Here is a 22,886-nt window from a genome sequence, read left to right as displayed (position 1 = left end):
ATTTGATCCTTGGGAGTTTTTTGTACTGCTCTGTTGAACAAAGTAAAAGCAGGCTGTTGACTGAATAAGGATGACTTTTTGTGGTCCTTTTATCAGGTTATGCTGCAAAAAATGTTTTTGTCAGAAGGGGCATTTAATACGCATAAATCATCCATACAGGTAAAATATTAAACATTTTAAGATTTCAACTTGCCAAAAAACAAAGCAATAAGTCAAACTGTTATTATTATTATTATTATTATTATTATTATTATTACAGCAAATACAACTGAAGTCAGATGTAACCATTCATTACCCAACATTGTAACATTTTTCCACTGCTCTGGTTATTATGCTGCCAAACCGGTACATCTGTCTTGTGCTGCTTTGTTTGCCTTAAAATAATGTGGTGATGAAAGCAGAAGTGTGTGATATTTCATATGAAGTGCTGAGAAAAAAAAAAAGAAAAAAAAAGCTGCCTCCACACTTATCATCTTTCATCTCCTCAGACAGATGTCTGTTAGCTGCCTGGGGCTGCAGTCATCACATGTCATTAGTCAAATGGCCTCTGTTGCTCCCATGTTGAACCCAACCTATTACCTTTATAATACAACAATCAAACACAATGACTTGCAAGAATAAAGCTTTGCCCCGGTGTCACGGCTGATGGAAGCAGCACAGGCAGAGAGGACTCCAGGCCATTCAGATTCAGTGAAGATACTCTTAATAGTGAAAATAAGATTACATGGACCAGAGATGACAAGCTGGCAGGCAGGGGCAACAGGAAAAATGCACATTGGTAGCAGGAACACAAGCAGGAAACTGAGCAGACGATCTGACAGAAGGACTGGTGAAAAAGGCAGGTATACAGGCGAGTGACGAGGTCAACGCTGACATGAAGACATGCAGCAAGTACGTTCAGCCAGAAACAGCTGTGGTGCACCTTGGCACCTTACAAGTCTCTGAACTCTAATGGAGGAATGAAGACTAGGGCTACACAATATGCATTCATGATATGAGTCATGATTTCAGATGCAATGGTCTTTTTTGTTCATTTTTTTTTTTTGTCATTTCGCTTTCTCTGAAAATAAATAAATAAATAAATAAATGAACAAATAAAAATGATGATAAGATTTTTGTTGGGTCTTGACCCAAACAAGCTTGCTCCTTTACATCTGGAGAATATGATTTGTGGGCTTGGGCATCTCGTAGCACCACAACGCTTCATTCATGGTCTGTTGTGACACATTTTACCTTTATCAAAAAAAAAAAAATGCAGCTTGGATATTAGCCTCCATACTGTGTTTGATAATATTTTGATTAATTGTTCAGCCCTAATGAACGCCAAAACAGATTCCCTTATTTGGTGTTTTGATGATAGTGGTGGAGCGCGCCCATAGGTATTCAAATGTATCCCTCCATAAAACAGACTGTGTTAATGGTGTTTTTACAGACATTGATTTACAAGCCCACAGAATCCTTGCATTTCCCTTGAACCCTGAAAAAAATGTAGTTGTTGTGTGGTTTCCTACGAAACTTACTTTTATTTTGATTTATTATTACTACAAAAGTGACATCTTTCAATAAATACCACACCCTTACATGTATGTGTATTAAGGACATATTTGCCATTACACCTTTTTTTCTCATGAAGTTGCTTATGGTGTATACGTGTATATACCGTGTACGGTATGGTATGTAAATGGTAGGTATGAACATGAGGTGAGCTTGGATTACTTATATTCTTCTGTTTGATACAAAGGGTGAAACTTTTGATAACTCATGTTTTTTTGTTGTGAAGTGCTGTGAGTTTTGAGCTCCTCCCACAGTCTTGTATCAGGTCAAGAGTCCATGAAGATAATTTTTTACTTTTCTTTGTCTAGTTCAGTTAAATAGACAGAATAATTATTCCAAGTTAAATGGTGTGGTAAATGAACAGAACAGGGCTGGATACAGCATCGCGCTGCAGAGGACTCACCTGAACACAGAGGTCCTGCTCCATAGAAACACAAGGACTCAGACAGTTGTTTTGGTTGGCGGTCTTCTTTTATACAGACGTGGCTGAGGGATTTTGTCTCCATACCGCACATCCAGCCACCTTTTCGTTACGCCGGAGACATACTGGATTCATGGGCTTGCATGTGTGTGTGTCGCAGCTGCCGTTGCTGACCACACGTGTGTATTCACGCCGGCTGTGTGTCTGCTCCGTCGCTGCTACTGCAGCTCCGTGTGTGTACATAGAGATGGATTTTTAATTAATTCCTTTTTCATTTTTGACAGAAAATGTCTCTAAAAAGCCACTAACTCCACATGCAGCTGCACAAAATTTTTTTTTTCATGTCTATGACATGTTACGATTCAGCCTGGACATAGAAACTATACTGGTCAAAATGACATCAACAGGTCACGTGAAAATTAGGTGAGATGCCGAACTTCTAGATCACGCGAACAGTTATGAATTTGATTTACCTTTCTGAAAAATAAATATGTGCATTGCTCATTGCGCATATGTATGATTTGCATTAACAAACATTGAATGTACTATAATTTGTAATAGGCCACTTTATCAGAGGTATTGAACCGTTTACTTGACAGCGTGTAGTCGGCTGAAGCAAGTTCAGCCTCACCAGCAAAGAGGCTCTCCTGACACGCTGCTGCCTTCTTCACAGAGAAGCGGACTGCACGTGCATCCACGCACACTGCTTGTGCAACTTTTAGAAGAATTAGTGCATTGAAATCACACCCTGTAAAATGTTGTACAATGCATTTATGGCCTGTCACGCGTTGTGCTGCTGGTAGGCTGAAAAAACACACTGTGAGGCTGTTGCGCACTGGCTGTTGCACACTGATGGGATGACTGTGTTGCTCTGTGTCTACTGAATGTGGAACTACGCAGCTGTTTGCAAACATGTTAGCCATATCAGCTTTTTGAGGCTGTAATATATTAAGTGTGTGTCAAGAATCCTGCAACTAAGTGGCCTTAAAAAAAAGAAAGATTAATGCAGCTTTAACACAAACTGTCTGAACTTTGTGTGATTCCACTGGGCTGCGTGTTCCCATGTTTGCTCTCAGCGTTCTACGTGCTAATTATATCTGGGTGTAATGTTTCTCCCAACCCTTTGTGCTTCAGACATCAAAGTACATCGACAGACTGCAGCCTTGAAGGGACTTCCCTCGCATCTCTGTGACAGTCATGAGAAGCTGTTCAGGAACTGTGATTAGCAACTGTAAACATTACCAGCGATCTTTATCATTACTCTGGACTGTCTTAGCTGCTAATTTGATCTCTTACTGTTTGCTGTCTTTATTTTACCAGTATTGTTTTCACCTTGTAAGTCTGTCCGTGTGTGTGTGTTTGTCATCAAGGCAAAATGTGGTCCAGAGACATTGACCGTCACAGGAATTACCACAGAGACAGTTTTCACTTTATATGTCCGTCCGACAGATCTTTGTCAGCATGATAGTGTCACAACTGTGCAAGACACAGTCCCACAACTTTACAGGCGTGTAATTGAGATCAAAATGAAGGCTGAGTTTGAAGATGGCTGTGGTCCGACCCATAACCACAGAGTACTCGTGGATCAGGAAGTCAACATGTTGACGGGCGCTGTTTGGCCTCTAGTACTTATTGTGTATTTAACTTTTATTTCGACACTTACTGCTACACTGTTTTCTCCATTCTAGACTAATAGTTGTAAACACAGCAACTCCCATGATCCCGTGCTACCTCACGGTGTCACCAAACTGTCTTTTGGTACTGTTTTGATTGAGAGACTTCTAGTAACAGTAAATTACACATTTAAATTAAATAATTATAATTTTTCTAAAGCTGGTTGCCTTGAAATCTTGAGTTTTCTCATATTTTTACAGTGTAGCACTACACTACTACTACTACTACTACTACTACTACTACTACTACTACTACAGGTACAATATGACAAGTAGAATAAAAAGTATGAGCTATTACATATCAAATGCGTAATGCGTGTAGCACTTCAGGGCTCATTTACTGCTCTGAGGTGCTTTGTTATGAACTTGTTCTTATTTAAGTTCTCTGCCATTGTACATTAATTTAATAGTTTTGCCTTTTGGGTTGGTGAGTAATGAAAAACTATAAATCATTGTAAAAAAAAAACAAACAAAAAAAAAAAAAAAAAACCTTTGGATCTAATCTTTTTTTGTGTTATACTGTAGTTGAAACAGACTTGCAGAGTTAAAAGGCTGGGTCTGCAGGATGCACAGAAGGTCATCTGCTTCATAGTACCCTGGAAACTTAATAATGCATCAGCCAGCAGAACATCTGATTGATTGTGCAGCAAACTGGGAGGCTCTCCCACTATGTTTCTCCCTGGCATTACGCCAGAAGGATGCTTCCTAACAGCACCTGCAACTCTGCCCTGGTCTGGGCTGGGGATGCATAATACAGTCATCATTTCTTCTCTGGAATCAAACAGAAAGCTCTTCCTCCAGAGAACATGGAGGATATTGGGTTTACTGGTGAGTCTTGTATCTGGTGAAGCACTCCTCTAACAATAGTCAATTACAGGTTGAAGATAAAATGACTGAATTTTCTACTGTATATGTTTTTTTTTTCTCCCAGGAAAATTGGTGGCACAGTCACTTTTCATTAAAGAGTAAATCTTTTATAAAACTGTGACACAATATTTGCTGGAAATGATCATCACCACCCTGTCCTGACATCAATTTCACAGTTTATGGAAGAAGAAGGGGAATGACGGCGGCTGTACCTTCTCTGTGTGGCTGTGTTTTGTGCATGGATTTTGCATCTGTAATGAAAAACATGTCATTTCAGACACAGGATTGTGTTCTTGGTGATATGACAGAGTTCAGGATGGGATGTTGAAGCCAGGACCGTGTGAGACTGATAGGTGGTGCAGTTCCTTCAGTACACACAGCTGCTTCAGCAGTTCTACCATCAGCAGAAGCTTCCGCCCGTCACAAGTCCGTCAGTGACTCAGCTCGACGAAAACACTAACTGTGCACTGTAAGGCTTATTTTCCAACATTTGCTGTCTTCTGAATTTGTCTGCATAATGATTTAAATAATAAGAGGCAAAATGTGCTAAATATTTCCTGGTATTCACAATATTATACATAAATATATAAAAATGTTTTATATATAAATATTCAGCTGGTATGTTTGTACACCTGATACATTTGTAGATTATTTTCATGTGTTGTTATATGGTATAGAGACAGATGCACCTACAGCCAGGACTGCACTCAACAAGACCCACAGCAAGAAGCCTCTGTGCTTCACCGTTCCTCACAATGCAACCTCAGACCCTTCCACTGCTCATCAAGTCATGTAAATTCACTCTTATACCTAGCATTAGCTGCACATGGGCTCACTCATTTGACATAATAGAGGGGAAAATATTAGAAACTCCACTGAATATAATGCAGTCCGATAAAACTCCACAACTAACCATGACCTTAATAATTAAAATATAATTGAGTTAAGACAGCTCCGATTAAATGTAAACAAAAATGGGACATTATGACCTTCGTAGTTGGCATTATGACATAACTACTGCATTAAATTGTACAGGTGTATTAAATTTTAAAGTGACTACCGAGTGATGTTGCACAATCATATACGCCTGAGCTTTTTTTTTTTTTATCCTAGCTGTCCAGGATAATGAATAATGTTTTTACAGAGCTCAGAGGTCCCAAGCAGCAGCTGGTGTGAGGTAGACAGCCTAAAGCTTAGTATCAAGTTTCTTGATGAGCAACACAGTGTCAGGCCTCATCAATTCCAGAAACTGTCAAGTAAAGACAAGCAAGAGCAAATGTACATGCACAAATCTCTCTGCACACAATGGTCAAATAAATCCTCTCATTATTATAATTCACATGTTGTGTCCCACTTTTTGGTTTGCCAAGTGAGTGCGGAAAGAGTTGTGTCCAGAGGGAACAAACTATTCCTTCTTTATATTGATAAAACTATGTATCCTGATGTTGGTACTTTAGTTTATGTTGGCTGTTGATATAATTACATTTTGTTTCTGTTCTGAAACAGGTGCAGGGAAAGCTTTGGATGGCTGTGGCAAAGGAGACGGAGTATGAGGACCTCAAAGTGTGGAGACCAGACATTATGAGCCATTATGAATTGAGATCTAGATCTGACAGAGGATAAGAGTCAAAGCATGCTGAACCCTGTTCAGGACATTCATGACAGTGGCACTCCTGCGTGTCCCTGTAGCTATTGAGTTTCTGTCGTGCCCTGTGCTCAGCCCCAGGCCTCAATCGGGGCTGCATCAAATATATGTAATACCGGTGTGACCAGAACTCTGCTGCTGATTTTTGTCTGTCACCTCAAATGTGATTTACTGTTTGTGAAGCACATTCAGTATTTGGAATTTAGGAAACTAGTGTTTGTGTGTTTTTCTTTTCTCAAGCATGGGACCAGCATCCCCCCTCCCTTTGTAACAGCAATGAGAGATCCCTGAGGACCCATCAGCAGACCCAGCAGGGGCAATGGCCATCTGACCAGCCAAGCATGCCAGTTTGCCATTGTTGCCAGAAGTGACAAGGTCACCATTCCACAGCATGATGACAACCTAATCTGTGCCTTGGATAAGCTGTTCAAGTTCTACTAGGTATGTAAATGTTGCTCATCCTACTCAGCTTGCTTCAGTTTTTATCTTTCTCAGATTTATCTATGACTTACCAGTGTCAAAGATTGCAAAACGAAAAATGTCTGAAATTTTGTAATTCATTGGCAAGCTTAAGGCTTTGGCCCATATCAACTCAGCATGTATCACTGTCCTGTATGTAAACAGAGGACCAGTTCCCGAAACTTCGTAAGCTTTTCTATATACAGTCAAGTCTGTACCAGTATCTGCAGTCAACCTAGCTGCATGTGGATCTACCATAATCTGGTATTTCTACTCAAGGCATCTTTCACCTGCAGTTGTGCAGACAATTTCTCTATGCAGCTACTTTTGTTGCACAAGTGTATTTTGCTTCAACTTTAAGTGATGTACAAATGGCTGTAAGTTGCACTAAAGATCTTTTGGACAGGTCAGTAGATAGTGTTTAAGCATCTATCACTTCAATGTCAGTATAAGAGACAATGAGGATGTTTTTCTCATTCATGAGAAACCTTTGAAAGTGCTCAAAGTGCTGTATTTGATAATTTAGACAACCGAAATAAAATGGCTAGAAATTTTAAAGATAAGATTAAAGATTTTGGTTGGCAATTATTTTGGGTGATTTTTCTCATTTCATTTTGCTAATTTAAGGGTCTGCCTCCTTCAGAATTCAACTTAAATAGTTAACCTGTAAAGCTCAACTCAGGGTGTGCGCTTACAGGAACCCATACTTTGAGTTGGGCCATATTATGTGCATTCTTGTAGCACTGATTTCTGTCTTTCACAAAATAGAGCAGTGACTAAATGACATCGAAGCCGCCCCTACTGGTTGCTGTCCGATCGACTGGTACAGAAAAGAAACGTCAATTCATAAATCACATTTGAGAGCTACACCAAAAACTGTGTGCGCGGTTGTGCATCCTGATCATCTAATACCATGTAATCCTCAACTGTTCATTTGGAGACTGCAAGTGGAGGCCTCTTCATCTGATGCCACTGGACTTAGGTGATTTTTTTTTTTTTTTTTTTTTTTTTTTGCAACTAGCTCTTCCATGATTGCCGATATATTCGTGCAATCAGTGAATGCAATCGCCCTTTGCTGGACTGATGGTGGCCGGTTGGAAAATTTTAACATATTGCCAAACTGTACTCCTGAGGCTATTGAACTGACACCGCACGAAGAAATGGAAACAAACAATCCCTAAAAGCTAATGCTTTTTTAGGTGTATTTCCATATTTGAAACACTGAAATGTATTCTCTAGAGAGAAAATGCAGACCTTATATTTGCAATCTCACAAGAGTACAGATGGAAAGGTTCATCTTTACTGTGACGGTGCTCTCTTTGCCAGGCATGACTGCAACAAAAGACATCCAAATGCCCCACAGAATTAGCAACACTTGCATGATCTGGAAACCACAAATCCTCAGGGGTCGAAAACAAAAGGTTCATAAAATGGCAGCTGTGTTTTTCTCCTCAAGAAACCTGTCACCCGAGTACAATTCAGGCCTGGTGAATATCCATCTCTGCCTTCTGTTCAATTCCATTGACAGTGAAACATATGGTTTTGTGAAGCTACTTTAAACCCCCCCCACCAGATGACATTAGATTTCTGGAATGCCATGGTATAGAGATTGTGATGAAAGGAAAAGTGTGTCTGTTATCAGAGACAAATACAAGCAGCATGTTGCTTTAAATGGTCGAGCTATGACAGGATTTAAAGGTAATTTAAGCTTTCACCTAACAGAAAATGTGGACGCTGACAGGGCGTTGCATATATAGAGGAGAAACTGCTACTTCAACACTACATTTATGAGGAAAAACCGTAGTTATAGAGACAGTAAAGCGATCCCTGCTTAGTCACAATTCTTTGCTGAAATGAATGAAATGATATTGTAAAAGAAACTGTGCAATTTAGTTGCAAGAAAGACTGCCAGCATTAAACTGTTTTTAGAAGCAGATTATTTGTTTACACAGCAGAGACTGCAAGGGAAAAAAAGTTGTGGGTTTTATTATATATATATATCGTATATTTTCTAAAATCATGCTCTACTGTAACAAAAGCCTGTGTTTAACTTGATTGGCAAACGTGATGTTCCAACACATTTTTTTCCACCATACTGCGTATTTGTACTGGCATGAAAACACTGTCTGGATGGATGCTGCAGTGCCATTCTCTCTCCCAGTGCAGATTTCTTTGAGTGAGCGATCACGCTAACCCTGAGAGGAATAATTTACTGACACACGTCAAACCAAAAGAGGAGAGAGGTTATGTGGGCTCAGTTACGAGAGCGGCTGGAAAGACAAAAGGAATCCCTGATGAAGTTCCTTTGAAGTGCCTTTTACAGAAGTCCTTGGAAATACATATTGATGAAGTCCAAATTGTCTGGCCTGGAGGGAGAAGGCAGTCGACTGCTTTGCTTTGCGCTATAAATATTCACTGAAGAGGACGTGGTTCAGTTCAATGCGTGAGTGGAATTAATACGTTAAAATGATTGGAGGCAATTAGAGGCGAAGGGAAAGACCAGCACCATCACCAGCAGAGATCATCTCCTTTAAGAGAGGAAGGTGCTCTCATCACTCCTGAAAACATTTGTTTCAGTGCTCATATTCACACATCCAGCCATCACTGCATTATTAATTTCATCACCTGAAGGCAGGAGTTTTCCAAGTGTATTAAACAAAGTTATCTGTAAAATCTTCACTAAATGGGGGAAGCTATATGTTATTATATACGGCCACCTGGACAAATCAATATTCAGATGCTAATCCCTGTTCCCTGCTCATAAACACTTTGAACCTTTATCTCTGGAGAAGACTTAAGGTAGAGACACACTGGACGGGTCACATGTGCGTGTGTGGAACGCCTTGGTTTTCATTTCGGGACCCTTGTCAAAGGATTAGAGTGGACATGCTGCCTGCGCATCTTTTGCATCACAGCTGTGTTGCATGAACTAGAAGTTTGGCATCTCGCCTTTATTTCATGCATGCCGTGCACATCTTGCAGCAGAAATAGACAAAGAAAAATACTTGTTGAAAGTCATCAATATCATACCAGCAATATTACACAAAACTGACACCCTGCACTATAGTCTGTATGTCTAGGCTGAATCTCAACATGTCATAGACATGAAAAATATAAATTCATATTTTTTAACCATTTTAGCAGCTGCATGTGGAGACAGTGACATTTTAGAGGAATTTTCTGTCAAAGATAAATCAGAAATGAATTAAATCTGAAGAGAAATCCAACACTCAAGTATCCTACAAACTGCATGTAGGCAGAAAAAGCTGCATTAACAACGATGGAGCTGCTTTGATGTTTTTTCTAATATTTGCTGTTTTTCTGGGATTATCCTAATAACAGTAATGTTCACAACCTATAACAACTGAAGGATGACCAGCTTTAGATGTCAGGGTTTCTTGCAGTAATCTGTAGAGTGGACCACCTCATCTGCAGCAAAGAACATTTCCACTAATAACGTAATGTTGATACAAGCAAGCACCTAACCTGTACGGCTAAATGGAGCACAAGATGAGATGTATCAAGATCTGGATGACTGACTTACAAAAACTACTTTCAAGGCATATTTGAAGCTCAGAGTGGGCTGCTCCTCTGTTGCCATCTTGGCATTCCTGATTCTGCCGAACTCTCGGCTAATTGAAAAATGGGCAATGTGATGGGTCATGTATGGAGCCAAGACCTCAGTGCACGCTGGTTTATGGCAAGCATACACTCATCCACCTGTCAGTTATATAAAAATTCACCCACCGTACCCCTGACATGTCACAGTTTTTTGTTCCAGGCTGTAAACATGTTTATTTCTGTTGTAAGGTTGGGCATCGTAAGTCTAAGGGGATTGGCTCACTTTTGGAGCAAGCCTCAAGTGGCCATTCGAGGAACTGCAGTCGTTGGCACTTCTGTGTTGGCTTCAGTTTTTAGCCTGGAGGTTGCTCATTGGAATAGAGGTATTTGCCAACCAGGCACAAGATCCAAGAACATGGAACTGGCAATCAGAAGCCAACTCAGCAGCAGCAGACTGGGAAGAAACAGACTAGCAAGAGCCAGAGACTGAAAACTTTAGCAACTTGTTGGAAAGGTTGTGGAGACTGAAACTGAGCTAAAAGGAGATTGAACATTTTGATTTTTTTCCATCAGGTGGCCAGGAACACAACTCAAAGTGAATGTTGCTTCATATCTGCTGGATGCGTGACACATTCACCAACTACACTCATCTAACAACTACATTAGGTGATAATACATCAGATGTGTTTTCAGATTGTTCCTCTACCCCCAAGTGGCTAAAAATCAATTAACGCAGCTTTAAATTAAACCTGCAGAACAAGTGTATCTTTGATTATCGTGAATCCTTTAGAGAGTTCCCATAGCACAGTTGTTTGTAACTCAAGTGTTTCAGCATACAAGAAGCTTGATATCCATTAGTCTCGGTGGTCAGTCACTTACATCACATAGTTCCGAGTACTGTACATCTGAGCTGAGAGCTTCCAGTCTTCAGAGAGTTCAAAGACATACTACAACTCTTCTTGAATTGATTATACCTTCCGACATGCAATCAATTTCCAACGCAGCCATTTATTTGCTTATTTGCCTTCCGCCTTGACATAATCATACACACTGAACACATATGAGGAGAATAGCAGTATGGCTTTCAGAGGAAATCATTTCAAAGTCCCTGTGGAGCCTCTGGATCTAAATCACAAGCAAAAGTCCCATTTCAAAACATGTAAGAGTCATCCCGAGAAACATCCTGTTTATATGACATGGAGTCTGTTGGGACACAACAAGTATGAGTGACAATTATGATCATGCTAGCGATTCCTGTTGCGATTCCTGTTGCGATTCCCTGGTGTTTTAACATCTGTGATGGGATGCAACATCTTTGAGCCCACCATGGTTTTCCCTCATTTGGTTTCATTAAATAAAGGGACAGAAACAAGACCAAAAAATTATAAGTTATACTAAAACTATATTTTATTTATATTTTGTCTAATGGTATTGTAATCTTTGAAAAAAAAGGTAATCCATTACATCCATCTACACAGTAGCCAGTGGGTTGATGGAAACTAAGAGTCATTGTCTCGACTCCTGAACTGGTGCGAAATTTATGGATGGTATCATTTAGAGAACAAATTCAAATCCAAAGAGCTTTTCATGGATCGGCTTCTTCATAAAAAATAACATAAACTGTTTACCCAGTGCACCTCAGTCAGATATTATGGAGATCATTTATACTAATTCCTGTAACTGGAACTGTCAACAACAAGGCAGCATTTGTTTTGGTTTTTAATGGTTTTGCGTTAACAGTTCATTTTATTTATGAGAGATACAATGGCCTTTCAGCATAAACCATGCTGTTTGCTTCTGTTTGGCATGGAGTTAATTGGTAATGATAAGCATGCAAACACCCATCCATATGTAGATTGTGCAAGCTATGAAAGATAAGTGAGCCAGACATGGAGGAAAGGACAGGTGATCATTGTACTGAACTACTACAAATAAGTTCACTCAGTTTTAAAGTCAACATCAAATTTCGCTTTTATTGAACTTATTGCATCTTTCCTCTAGTTCTATCAAGTGGACACACTCACTGGTTTGTGACAGCAGGACTTGGAGACTCAAGTTTGGCTTCATGCTTGATAATGTTCTACATTCAACTAGTTGGGAAAGTGGTCTCAGATTTTGGACCCCACTGTATGTATGGGTGATGAGGTTGGAACGCAGATGGCTGGATCAGATAAAAGCGGACTGGAGTGGACTGTCAACCAAGGTCCACAAATCCCAAACTATATCTCTCAATCTTAACATCTTCTTACTGGAACAGCCGTTGTCGAAGTGGCCACCAAGACACACATGCTGTAGCTTCATTTATGTTATTAGCTTTGACAGCATTGTATGTCTTTTGGACAGTTGTTGTAATTTTAGCATTTCTAGAGAGAGGTTGACAACTTTTGAATGGGTCTCTACCAGCACCAAGTGACACTGGTACTGAATCCTACAGGCTTATTCCACTTTATTACAACTTTTCTTAGGTAAGCTTCCATTTCTATCAGTAATAATAACAGTAATACTCAACAATTCTTACCAAGTTCATTATTTGAAATCTGGGAATGAGTTTCAAAGGGGTGGACAGGGAGACAGATTGGCCAACCCAGATACCACCCCAAGATTTCTGCCACTTCATTGGCTTCCATCTGGCTGTGAGGCAATTTTTCAGTTTCTTCAGTTCACTAATTCTGTCCTGATACAGCCACATAATGCAAAAGCAAATATTTTTGTGAAGTGAAAGTTCAATTCTACCCTAAAGCAATGAAAGATTAAAGCTGCTCCGTTTGTTTTGTGTTGCCAGAGCTGTATACATTCTCTCCATTTACTTTTTAGATCTCTGTCGCCCAAGCCCAAAGCCTTCCCTCCCCTCCACCTCCCACCATCTGTAAATTCTGGATTATGATTATTACTGAGGTATGGGTGATAATAGATAAATTCAACATTAGTCATTTAGAGTTCATTTAGAGGAAGACAGAATCCAGTGTTTGCATAATGCATTTTTTATTTGGTGGTTTATAGCCTTAACTTTTGTTAATGAGCTCACAAAAAAAATATCCCATTTATTGTCATTGTTAATGTTTGACCACGTGACTATAAAAAGGTTCTGCAATTAGTAGAGGGACCATTAGCAGTTATGTGTGTGTAGCCTGTTAATTTATACTTTAGCCTATGATTGGTATAATATTAATGCATGTAAAAAATTCCATGTAGTGGGCGTGCACATTGGCAACATATTGTTCCACCTCTAGATATTCTAGGGTTTACCTCAGTTAAAAATTTCCCCTGGACATCATTGAAGAGAAATGCAACAGGGCAAGAATGGCAATGGGGCAAGAAGATGCCCAGACAGATTGTATGTAAACCCTCAGGTTAGAAATCAATATTTAGAAGAGGGTATAATTATTATCCAGACTATGCAATGTCATTGAGTAAGATGAGTTTTGTTCTTGTTGTACAGAATCTGAGCCAGCAGATCTTCTCTGGTATTGTCCTGTTGTGTCAGTCTTTTGCAGGGAAATTAAAAAGATGTGCAACGTAATGAATCTGTGCTTTCAATTGGATTTTAATGTCTCACTGACATTAGACGATGTTACAGAAAAAAATAGTTATATCATTAATGGGATTATTTTTTTTAGAGATTTATTTTCAGTGCTGCTGATGTGAATTCTTTGAAAATCAATCAGTTTAAAGTGTCTACTAAATGTCTCTTCATTCTGGAAGGATATATTGCCGAGAAAAATGACGGTTTTAAAAACATTTAGAAAAAAGGGAAAGGTTTATTGAAGTAGAAGGCTGGTAAATGCATCATGCTAAAAAAAATAATGTAATGCAGAATCTGAATTATTTTGCCTTTGTTTTGGTCTCTATTTATTTTATGTGTTAATATCTTATTTAGTTTGGAAAGCCATATTGATATTGTAGTGTTATGTCTTTGTGTTTATTATTTGGTTTGTTTAGTGTGTTAAGTATGCTCTGTTGATCTGTGTCTGTGTCTTTGTCTTTTGGTTATTTATGGAATGTAAAAGAAAAAAAAAAAAAAACTATCAAATGTAAATGAACATTTGTCGATGACATTTTGGTAAAACTGTCTAGAGAAACTGTTGGCTTGTTTACATCAGTGCATTTTCTCAGTGCGTATGAATGAACACGACATTGAATCATGTTATGTTGAACTTGTTTGCAAACAGCTGCTTATTTCCACATCCAGCAGTTACAGAGCAACATTGTCTTTCATTTGAAAATACTGGACTCTTAAGCTGCTTAAAGCTCCACCATGTTCACCAGTGACTCTCTGTGTCTGTCTGCTTCTTGGTGCTGAGAAGGTAACGAACAGTGGCTTTTTTTTTAACTGAAACCAGATGAGAATCATACTATGAGAGAGCTACAAGTGAACCGGAGCAGCCCTTAACAAAGTTGAGGGCAGCTAAACAATGAGCTGAAACTCACTATGAAGCTTTGTGATGTCGAGGGGAGCAGCAGAATCAAGTGATAATTCTCTGTAGGTTTATATCAGCAATGCCTTTCACATTGTCATATTGTTATGCCTCCACACCAGCGACAGCCAGAGCCGGAGCCATATTGTTTTTGGCTTGTCTGTCCGTCTCGTTCTTGTGGACACAGACTTTGATTTGGTACAAACGTTAATTTCAATTTAAGGAGGAACTGATAAGATTTGTTGGTCAAAGATCAAAGGTCAAGGTTAGTGTGGCCTAACAAAACACTTCTTAGCCATTACTGAAGACACAGGAATTATGAAAAAATTTAACACAAATAGTTATTATTATAAAGTATATCACTGTGGATAAAACAGGGATGTAATTTGAAAGTAGTCTCAGGGGCGGCGGTTGAGGTTACAAGCAGCTAAAACGGCAATATCAAATAAAAATATAAGATACTTCTTAAAAACTTGTATCACTGTCCAGACATATTGAACTGCACCACATACAGTTTTGTTCAATAAGGTTAGTGTATGTTCTTGGGTTGGATGCTCTTTATTACAGAGATCAAGGTTCTTACTTTTGGTTCAGAACAAAGGAGTTCTTGTTTAGCTTCGGCCCTTTAAGAAGGATGTAATGAAATCTTACAGAAGAATGTGTGTTATACCACATTTTCAACAGAGGCTACCTGACACTCATAGTACCTATAGTATACATATTACATCCAACATTAAGCCATGCTTAAAGTCATGAACACTCCCATATTATTTCATAAGAAAAGAGACTGAGTTTTCTCCAAGGTCAAAGCACTGAGACAATATTTTCACCAGCGCCTCACTGCTACATCTTGTGACAAACAAGAACAGCCATATATGACATACAACGTAGCTCCCTCTGAAGTGGCCAACTGCATCATATGTTGTATTAACATAAACAATCTAATTTAGACACTCTCAGGGGAAACAGGCAGATTTAATAAAGCTAAATGTTGTTGCTCACTCAGCCAGAGAATATAGCTCAGATCCCTCACCACGTTTTCAAGAGCAAAAGCAGACACTGCCCCAATCACTGCAACCCTAGACCATTTCATTTCTGCATGCAGGTAGCTGTGTGTGTGTGAGTCCAAGTACGGGGGTGTGAGCATATACATCTGACTGTGCCTATGTGAATCTGGTGCTCTTTCCTTGATTAATATGCGAAGCACATGTATCAGAAACAAACTCCTGCTTTTCCTCCGCCTCCACTGCGCTAACCCCCCCCAAGCACTTATCACATTTAACATTGAGTAACCATTCAAATAATGTCTGCTGAGGAATCATCCTGCATAAAGCGCCATCTGTGCCATGTTGCTTCTCTTTTTTCACTGCCAGTGTAAACAGAGGAACACCAGATCACAGGCAAAATAACACACAAAAAAGGCTTACATCCACAAAACGGGTCAGCTTGTAATCAGTAATCAATTCTCCTGCTGCAGAACCAAAGCTGTGCCATAGGGGAAATATTTGCTGGAATGATTTGCAAACATCAGGGAAGAGGGAAGGAGTCAGCGTGAGAGCTGATTGGAGAGGTGACATTGCTGATTAAAACATCAGCATTGGCGGATGGCGCTCGGGCTATATGTGATAGGTCACCTCATCCATTTTTATTGAATCAGGAAATAAGCAAGATCCCAATGTCAAAAAGCAACAGGATTTGCAGGAACATCTTTAACCTGTCTCTTCGTCTATGAAATTAGCACTTTGCCTTCCTCATCCTCCACTTGCTGTATTTAAATGTATTCAAATGAGGAGGAAAAGGCCGGTGCAGGGTGGGATTCTGGGAACTAATCAGCAGATCCATGATAATGAGATATTAGTGGTGCAGCTCTTATATCTCTGACTCTGACAGTGTGTGAGTGATATCTATCTATATATATATATATATATATATATATATATATATATATATATATATTTATTTAGATAGATAGATAGATAGATAGATAGATAGATACACTCACACACATATACACAGTGGGGTCTGAAAGTGGCCTCAGAATATTAAGCAGATCAGGTAGCAATCCACATTAATACAGTTATGACAGCCACTGTCATTATTAAATCAATATCAGTTAAATCCATTTAGTCAAGGCTGGCTGCCAACTAAGTTTCCCTGGCCCCATGTAACCTGACATAAAAATGATTCCAACTGAAGTGGTGAAGTAGACTATACAGATTTTAAATATGGGAATAAGAGAGAACTGGTGTTGGATCTGTACTTGATACTGGCAGATATGTTAAGGTATCAGAATCAGTACTTGGGGGGGGGGGGGGGGGGTCTAGGAAAAGATGGTGATTTGGGTTAGAATAAGTACTTCCTCAACATTAGATGATCTTTGTTGTCATGGTTATAGCAATAACAACATGGTTAATTTTGATGAACGGTCATGAATAATAGAAACAACATAAATTGATATTTCACATGGGAATCGAACACCGCTCTCCTGTGTCATATTCCTGTGTTTTGTTGACCCATCCATCCACCCCAACCTCCTCCTGACATGGACTTTGTCGCTCTATAAACTACGTCACTGCACTTTTCCCTTTGCTCCTGCCATCATTACTACGGCCACTAGATGTCGCCTAGCAACAAAATGTAACTATGGGTCATAATGACTTATGGGTTTGTTTTTTACAGGAGGACAGTCTCAGAGGATCACGTCCCTATCCTAAAAGTTATAATATTACTAGACCAATCTGCAGTGTGGCATTCAGGGCCAATAATGCAGGTATTAGTGTAGGGAAGTGAACTGTGTGGAGGTCGGGATGTAGTTCATTTGACTTTCATTCAGGAGATAAGACTTTGCGTTGGGTCACAATGAAACATTTAATGTCTTTAATGGTTTTTTTCTTCACCTTGAACAACTTTTTGCCACCAAGTTGTGAGACACTCTACTGCAGAGAAATACTTTTAAAACACCAATGCACTGTATCTTAAAAAAAATAATATCATTGAACGCTATCCGGGGTTTTATAGTGTATGTCATAAGCCACCCGTGGATACCCAGCATGGCTTTTTCTCCGCTGAGTACAATAAACACAGATTTTACCCACTCTGTCTGTTGTCTCTCTGTCGAGCCGTGATACTCTAACCATCCTTGCTGGACCCTCTGGGGTCACAGACTCACTCTCCCCGCTGCTTGCCTTGGTTTCATGGTGCTTGTGGCATGCTGCGTTGTCAGTCCCCCCCTTCGCTGTCCTCTGTCCATGCTCCTGTCTGACAGTCGGGAGCAGATTCAGCGCCCAGCTTGCAGTTTCTTGTTGCTCTAGTGTGGTAGCACTGCTGAGTCATCTCCCCTATCTCCTGTTGACATTCAAGAAAAATTGAACATCCTGCTCCTGCTTTCAGTTCAGGCGTTACATTAAAAAAATGCTCAGACAACATAATATTTGCACTCTGTATCATTACGGGGTCAGATATTGGACATGTGGATCTTGAGATTTTCAAGTGGTGCCATGAGTTGAAAAAGTTTGGGAACCACTGATATGAATAAATAAAAATGAACCCAGACAAATGCACAAATATTCAACTCAGTAAATGTCTACCACCATGCATAGTTTTTCTTCTACCAATTATAAAGGAATGGAACAGGATTTATTTTGGGAAACTCAAGACTGCACAGGATACAGCAGTGTCCTCAAAATTAGCTTTTTCTGCGTTTGATATGGTTCAGCCTTGATGGCCCATTCAGACATATCTGGTCTTGAAAAGTTGACTTCAATGTGGTGGCCCCAAGAAATAGGAATGTAATTCTATTAACTGATGGCATAGTTTGTTGAAGGATTCAGCAGATTTAAAAAAACAAAACAAAACAAAACAAAAAAAAAAACATGTTCCATCTTGGTAAGAGAGGTCCAAACATCCAAATGCATGAGAGCACTGCTTGAATTCCAATGAGGAGATTTGAAAGCTCAGTGATTGACACTAAGCTATCTGAAAAGTCTGAAGACAGCCTGAGACAAGTTCTGGGGACCGATGATTCTTTGACCAGCGCTCTTACATTAATTAGGTTCAGAACATTTCACAAGCAGAATAAAAAACAGCGGTTCTGGCCTTGGCCGGAGGCAAGAAAGAGCGTCAAAGATGTCAGTTCAGTGAAGAAATCAATGCTTGATAATTTTCATATTGTAGATCGATAATGTTTTAGCTTGGAAGTAAAATTAGTAGGTATCACCCGTGTTTTCCTGAGGATGGACATCTGGGGTTTTTGGAGCTTGACCCACACTGGTCGAGCTCCAATTTGGGAAATCTCAGCCTCTGTTTCTTTAATTTTGACCATTTTTAAAATCTCGTTCTTGTAAGTCCTCCAGTATTATAGAAGTGCTTCTGACCTATTCACCTCTCTATTCACCTATTGCTGGCTATTGTGAATACAAGTACAGTCCCATTCAAGTGGATGGGAATGTGGTCTCAGACATGTACATTTATATCAAGTATATATCCTGTTGAAAGGGAACACGTGCACATTTAAGAGGTCATATGGTCTGATAACATCACACCCAAAACAGATATCACCAAGACCAAGAGCTCTTATGTTTAATGCAGACAATCACAGACAAGTTTCTAAGTCACTGTCATGACATTCTGATAAAATCAAACATGTTAAATATTCTCATAAGTTTTTATTCTTGGCTCAGTGTTGTTCCATAACACTTTCTCCAGCATCAAACAGGAAGCAGCAAAGAATGTGAACATCAAGGCAACTCCGGGGATGTGCAAGAATGTGGGTCAGAAAATAAGTTCAAAATAAAGAAAATCATAATACAAAGTCCAAACACATTCATTTGAGGGGAAAAACATGATAATTGTAGTGTTGCGTAACTAACTTCATATAATAAGTCAGACTATAGTCTTTTCTAGTGTATGGTAGGCATAACGTGTCAATACATAGTTGCAGGTTAGGTTATTAATATTGTTTGCAGTTTCTTTGGAGTTGTATATTAAAGATCCCATATTGTATAAAGTGAGACTACCATGTCTTTTTGAAGAAATGCAAACAGGCACAGACTGTGCCTTAAAATGCGCTGCCAGAACTTATGTAACTTTCTGATGTCACAACAAAGCAATTATCTCTCTCAGCCATATTTTTTATTCAATCACTGAGAAAACAGTCAGCTAACTGATGGGCCCGCCCACCTGTTATTCGTCGAGACGCCTCAGAGAGGAGATGTAAAACTACACTGAGATGGTTTTTGGTACCACAGATATATCTTCTTATGGATATCAACACTTGAACCAAAACAAAGGAAAATGTAAAGTATTGGACCTTTAAAACAGTAGCATAACTAGAAATAAGTAAACAAGTAATGGAAGGCATAACAGCCTGGTGCTCCTCAGTAACCATTCATGCATGTGACCACACATAAACACCCCACAGCAGAATCAATGTGAACTAGTGAACGAGATACACGGTGGCCATGAACTGCCAATGTAAATATAATGAATATGTGAATCGAGGTAAATCCATGTCTCAGACTTTTGGACGCCACTTGCATTTTCGCAACTATAGTAGCATTTAGTGAGTCTGGCCTGAGCGCCAGCAGGAAGAAAGTTCAGTCTCTGATGCTGTAATGTCCGATTTTCTCTGACTGACAGCTAAGAGGAGTGATATCACTGTACTGTTTGTCATGTAGGTGACAGCTGAAAGGACACCATTCATCTGTGGAAATATGTCTCCACGGCTTAACTTTATCTCCAGGAGGCTACTTCATCAGGTTTACCGTCGGAGGAAAAGTGGCTTGTGACAGCTTGATTCAGGGCTGAATTAACATCCATATCTATCTACTTAGTGTCTGATGGGGAGAATGAAGCAGGTCACGGTGCAGCTTTGAGAATCAGTTGATTTGAACCTTAGATATCCTTGACGGCATTGTTCTGTGACAGACTGAAGAAATCTTCTTTCTTCTCTGTTGTTTAACTAAGTAAAAGCAGCTAGCTTGACAGGATCCGTCTTTAAAGCAGAGAGACACTCATGGACATGCTCTACAGCTTTTCACTGATCTTGTGGTTGTTTATATGTAAAGAGAGAGGTGTGTATGCTTTGGAGATGTATCTCTAATCTTTGTGTAGATTTTAGCAGAGTGAATGGTTTTGTGGTTTGGCTACTTTATCTCTCTGTATGTGTGCTCTTTACTTTATGTTTGTATTTTATGTGTTTTATGGTGATGTTTGGTTTTATGCAGCAATTCCTTTAATCCGAGACGATTTCCTCCCGTAAGGGGAGACAATAAAAGTAACCTTGATACAAACTCTGAGCAGTGCGCTGCAGGTCCTCACAGTTTTACATAATGTTGCTCCTGCCATTCACAAGCAGTCGTGTAAACAAGAGCAAAACACATAATTTGTTTTCAGTTGTTGCTTAAGGTAGTGAACAAAGAAAAAAAAAAAAAATCATTCACATGTGACCATCTGTGATTGGGCAGAACACTGTGATTAAGGTGTTTGGGCCAGGCCCACCTACACACCAGCTTATACATGAATGAATTAAAGCACAAATTTTCACCTATGTAATAATATTATGTCATACATATTTTATTAACCATACAATTTTCCATTATTGGCTTGTTACAAAATAATAAGACCATGTCATGGAACACTGGACTATAACCAAGGGTTATTGTTATTCATGTAGTATTGGGTGTCATGTCTAATAACTTTGTACACAATAATTTAATTGAGATCTGAGCTCTATGTCAAACAGGGCGAGAAACATAGGCAGTCTGATCATTAAAGCATCCATCGATAACTCTTTATTCACTGTTTATAATTTGTGATTAATTTACAATACTTTTCCAGGAAGAACTACGCAACTTGGTTAAAATTATGAATTAAATAGGACATAGTTACATTTTAAACTGAGGTAAATATTAATGCATTATTTATTATTGGACACTGTATTTGCTGAATTGTATGCTCGCCTGTGAATAAATTCCACATTTTTGCCTATTCAGGAGATTTGCTGTGTATTGACTATTCCAAGCAAATACTTTGAATTAATTAACTTTAAATGTAAAAACTGAACACTTTTCTTGTTAGCACCATACAAAACCTCAGATGTGCTCACTTTCAGTTTTACCAGTGAATAAAATGGTGTGGATAATCTGGCTAAACGGTCTGTCTGATCATCTCACTCTTAACTTTGGTGATTCTGTATTTGCTTTTTTTTTTTTTTTTTTTTTTTTTTTTTAATGCCAGCGAATCACATGTGCAGAGCCAATTCAAAAACAGCTATGTGTGTGTTCCCAATGTCTGATAGCTCTTATTCCTCTGTCCCACAGAGCTTTGTTGTTGGCCAAAAGCTTTTAAAAACACATTAATGAGGGACACCATTACACCTGGTGACAGATACCTTCATTACCATAAACACACCAAATGTGTATATTCCACTGCTGAAAATAGTCCCCAACAAATGAAATGTTTCCTCCTGTTTTCTAGAAACTATGATGCCAAGATTTTTAAAGCAAGTTACTGGGTCCTTTTATGCATCCACACTGGTCCGGACCCATTATGTTTTTAGGTCTATCTGTCCATCAGACTTAAGGATGAACTGATTAGACATTGTTGGTCAAAGGTCAAAGGACATGGTCACAGGGACCTCACAAAACATGATTTTGGCCTTGTGAACATCAAATCTTGGGAACTCCTCAAGGGAATCCCTTCAAATTTGGCACAAATGTCCACTTGGACTCAAGGATGAGCTGATTAGATGTTGGTGGTCAAAGATCAAAGGTCAAGGCTGCTGTGACCTTACAAAACACAGTTTTGGCCATAACTCACCAATTCATACACTAATTGTGACACAATTTAACCAAAGATAATGTTATTGATTGCTCATAAAGATGATATTTTATATTCAAATGGTCAAAGGTCAACTTCACTGTGACATCATAATGATCTGCGAAAACACTTCTGACCATTACTCAATGCTGTAACTTGGCTTCATTGATTTGTTGACAGTGATGAAAATATAGAATAACACCAGTCTTATCCTTTAAAGGAGCTGTCTATATCTGTCTATTTATTATTGGCCACTAACAACATCAGTCATTTCTGTCATCAGTAACATTCCCCCCACATGTTTTCAGTCTTTCATGGACAAAAGCATTGTTGTGCTTGTATGGGAAGAGAGTGGACTGCATCCACCCACAGTTCATATCCCTCACAAAAATCCTCTGTCACAGAACCACGTCACAGTCGTCATAAGCAATTGGAGAATTTCAAATTCTGTGTCATGGCTGCCAGGAGGGGTT

At 39.2% G+C, this 22,886-nt stretch overlaps 2 long non-coding RNA genes across 3 annotated transcripts; one reads left to right on the top strand and one right to left on the bottom strand.

Annotated features, from left to right (window-relative positions):
- Positions 1–432: 432 nt before the first annotated feature.
- LOC139621705 (uncharacterized) lies at positions 433–4,007 on the bottom strand. Its single transcript, XR_011691060.1, has 2 exons — positions 3,875–4,007; positions 433–3,824 (listed from the first exon to the last, which is right to left on the bottom strand). It is a non-coding gene; the product is annotated as an uncharacterized lncRNA (long non-coding RNA).
- Positions 3,945–14,426, top strand: LOC139621704 (uncharacterized). 2 transcript variants are annotated; one of them, XR_011691059.1, is made up of 4 exons: positions 3,945–4,476; positions 4,793–4,984; positions 5,193–5,307; positions 6,022–14,426. It is a non-coding gene; the product is annotated as an uncharacterized lncRNA (long non-coding RNA). The 2 variants fall into 2 exon arrangements; XR_011691058.1 differs by having other exon boundaries at positions 3,945–4,984.
- The last annotated feature ends 8,460 nt before the right edge of the window (positions 14,427–22,886 follow it).

This window comes from Trachinotus anak, unplaced genomic scaffold (genome assembly GCF_046630095.1).
Source record: "Trachinotus anak isolate AG129_WGS33_773 ecotype Australia unplaced genomic scaffold, CSIRO_AGI_Tana_v1 ptg000005l, whole genome shotgun sequence".
Taxonomy (NCBI): domain Eukaryota; kingdom Metazoa; phylum Chordata; class Actinopteri; order Carangiformes; family Carangidae; genus Trachinotus; species Trachinotus anak.
This window is presented reverse-complemented; position numbering and strand designations above follow the sequence as displayed.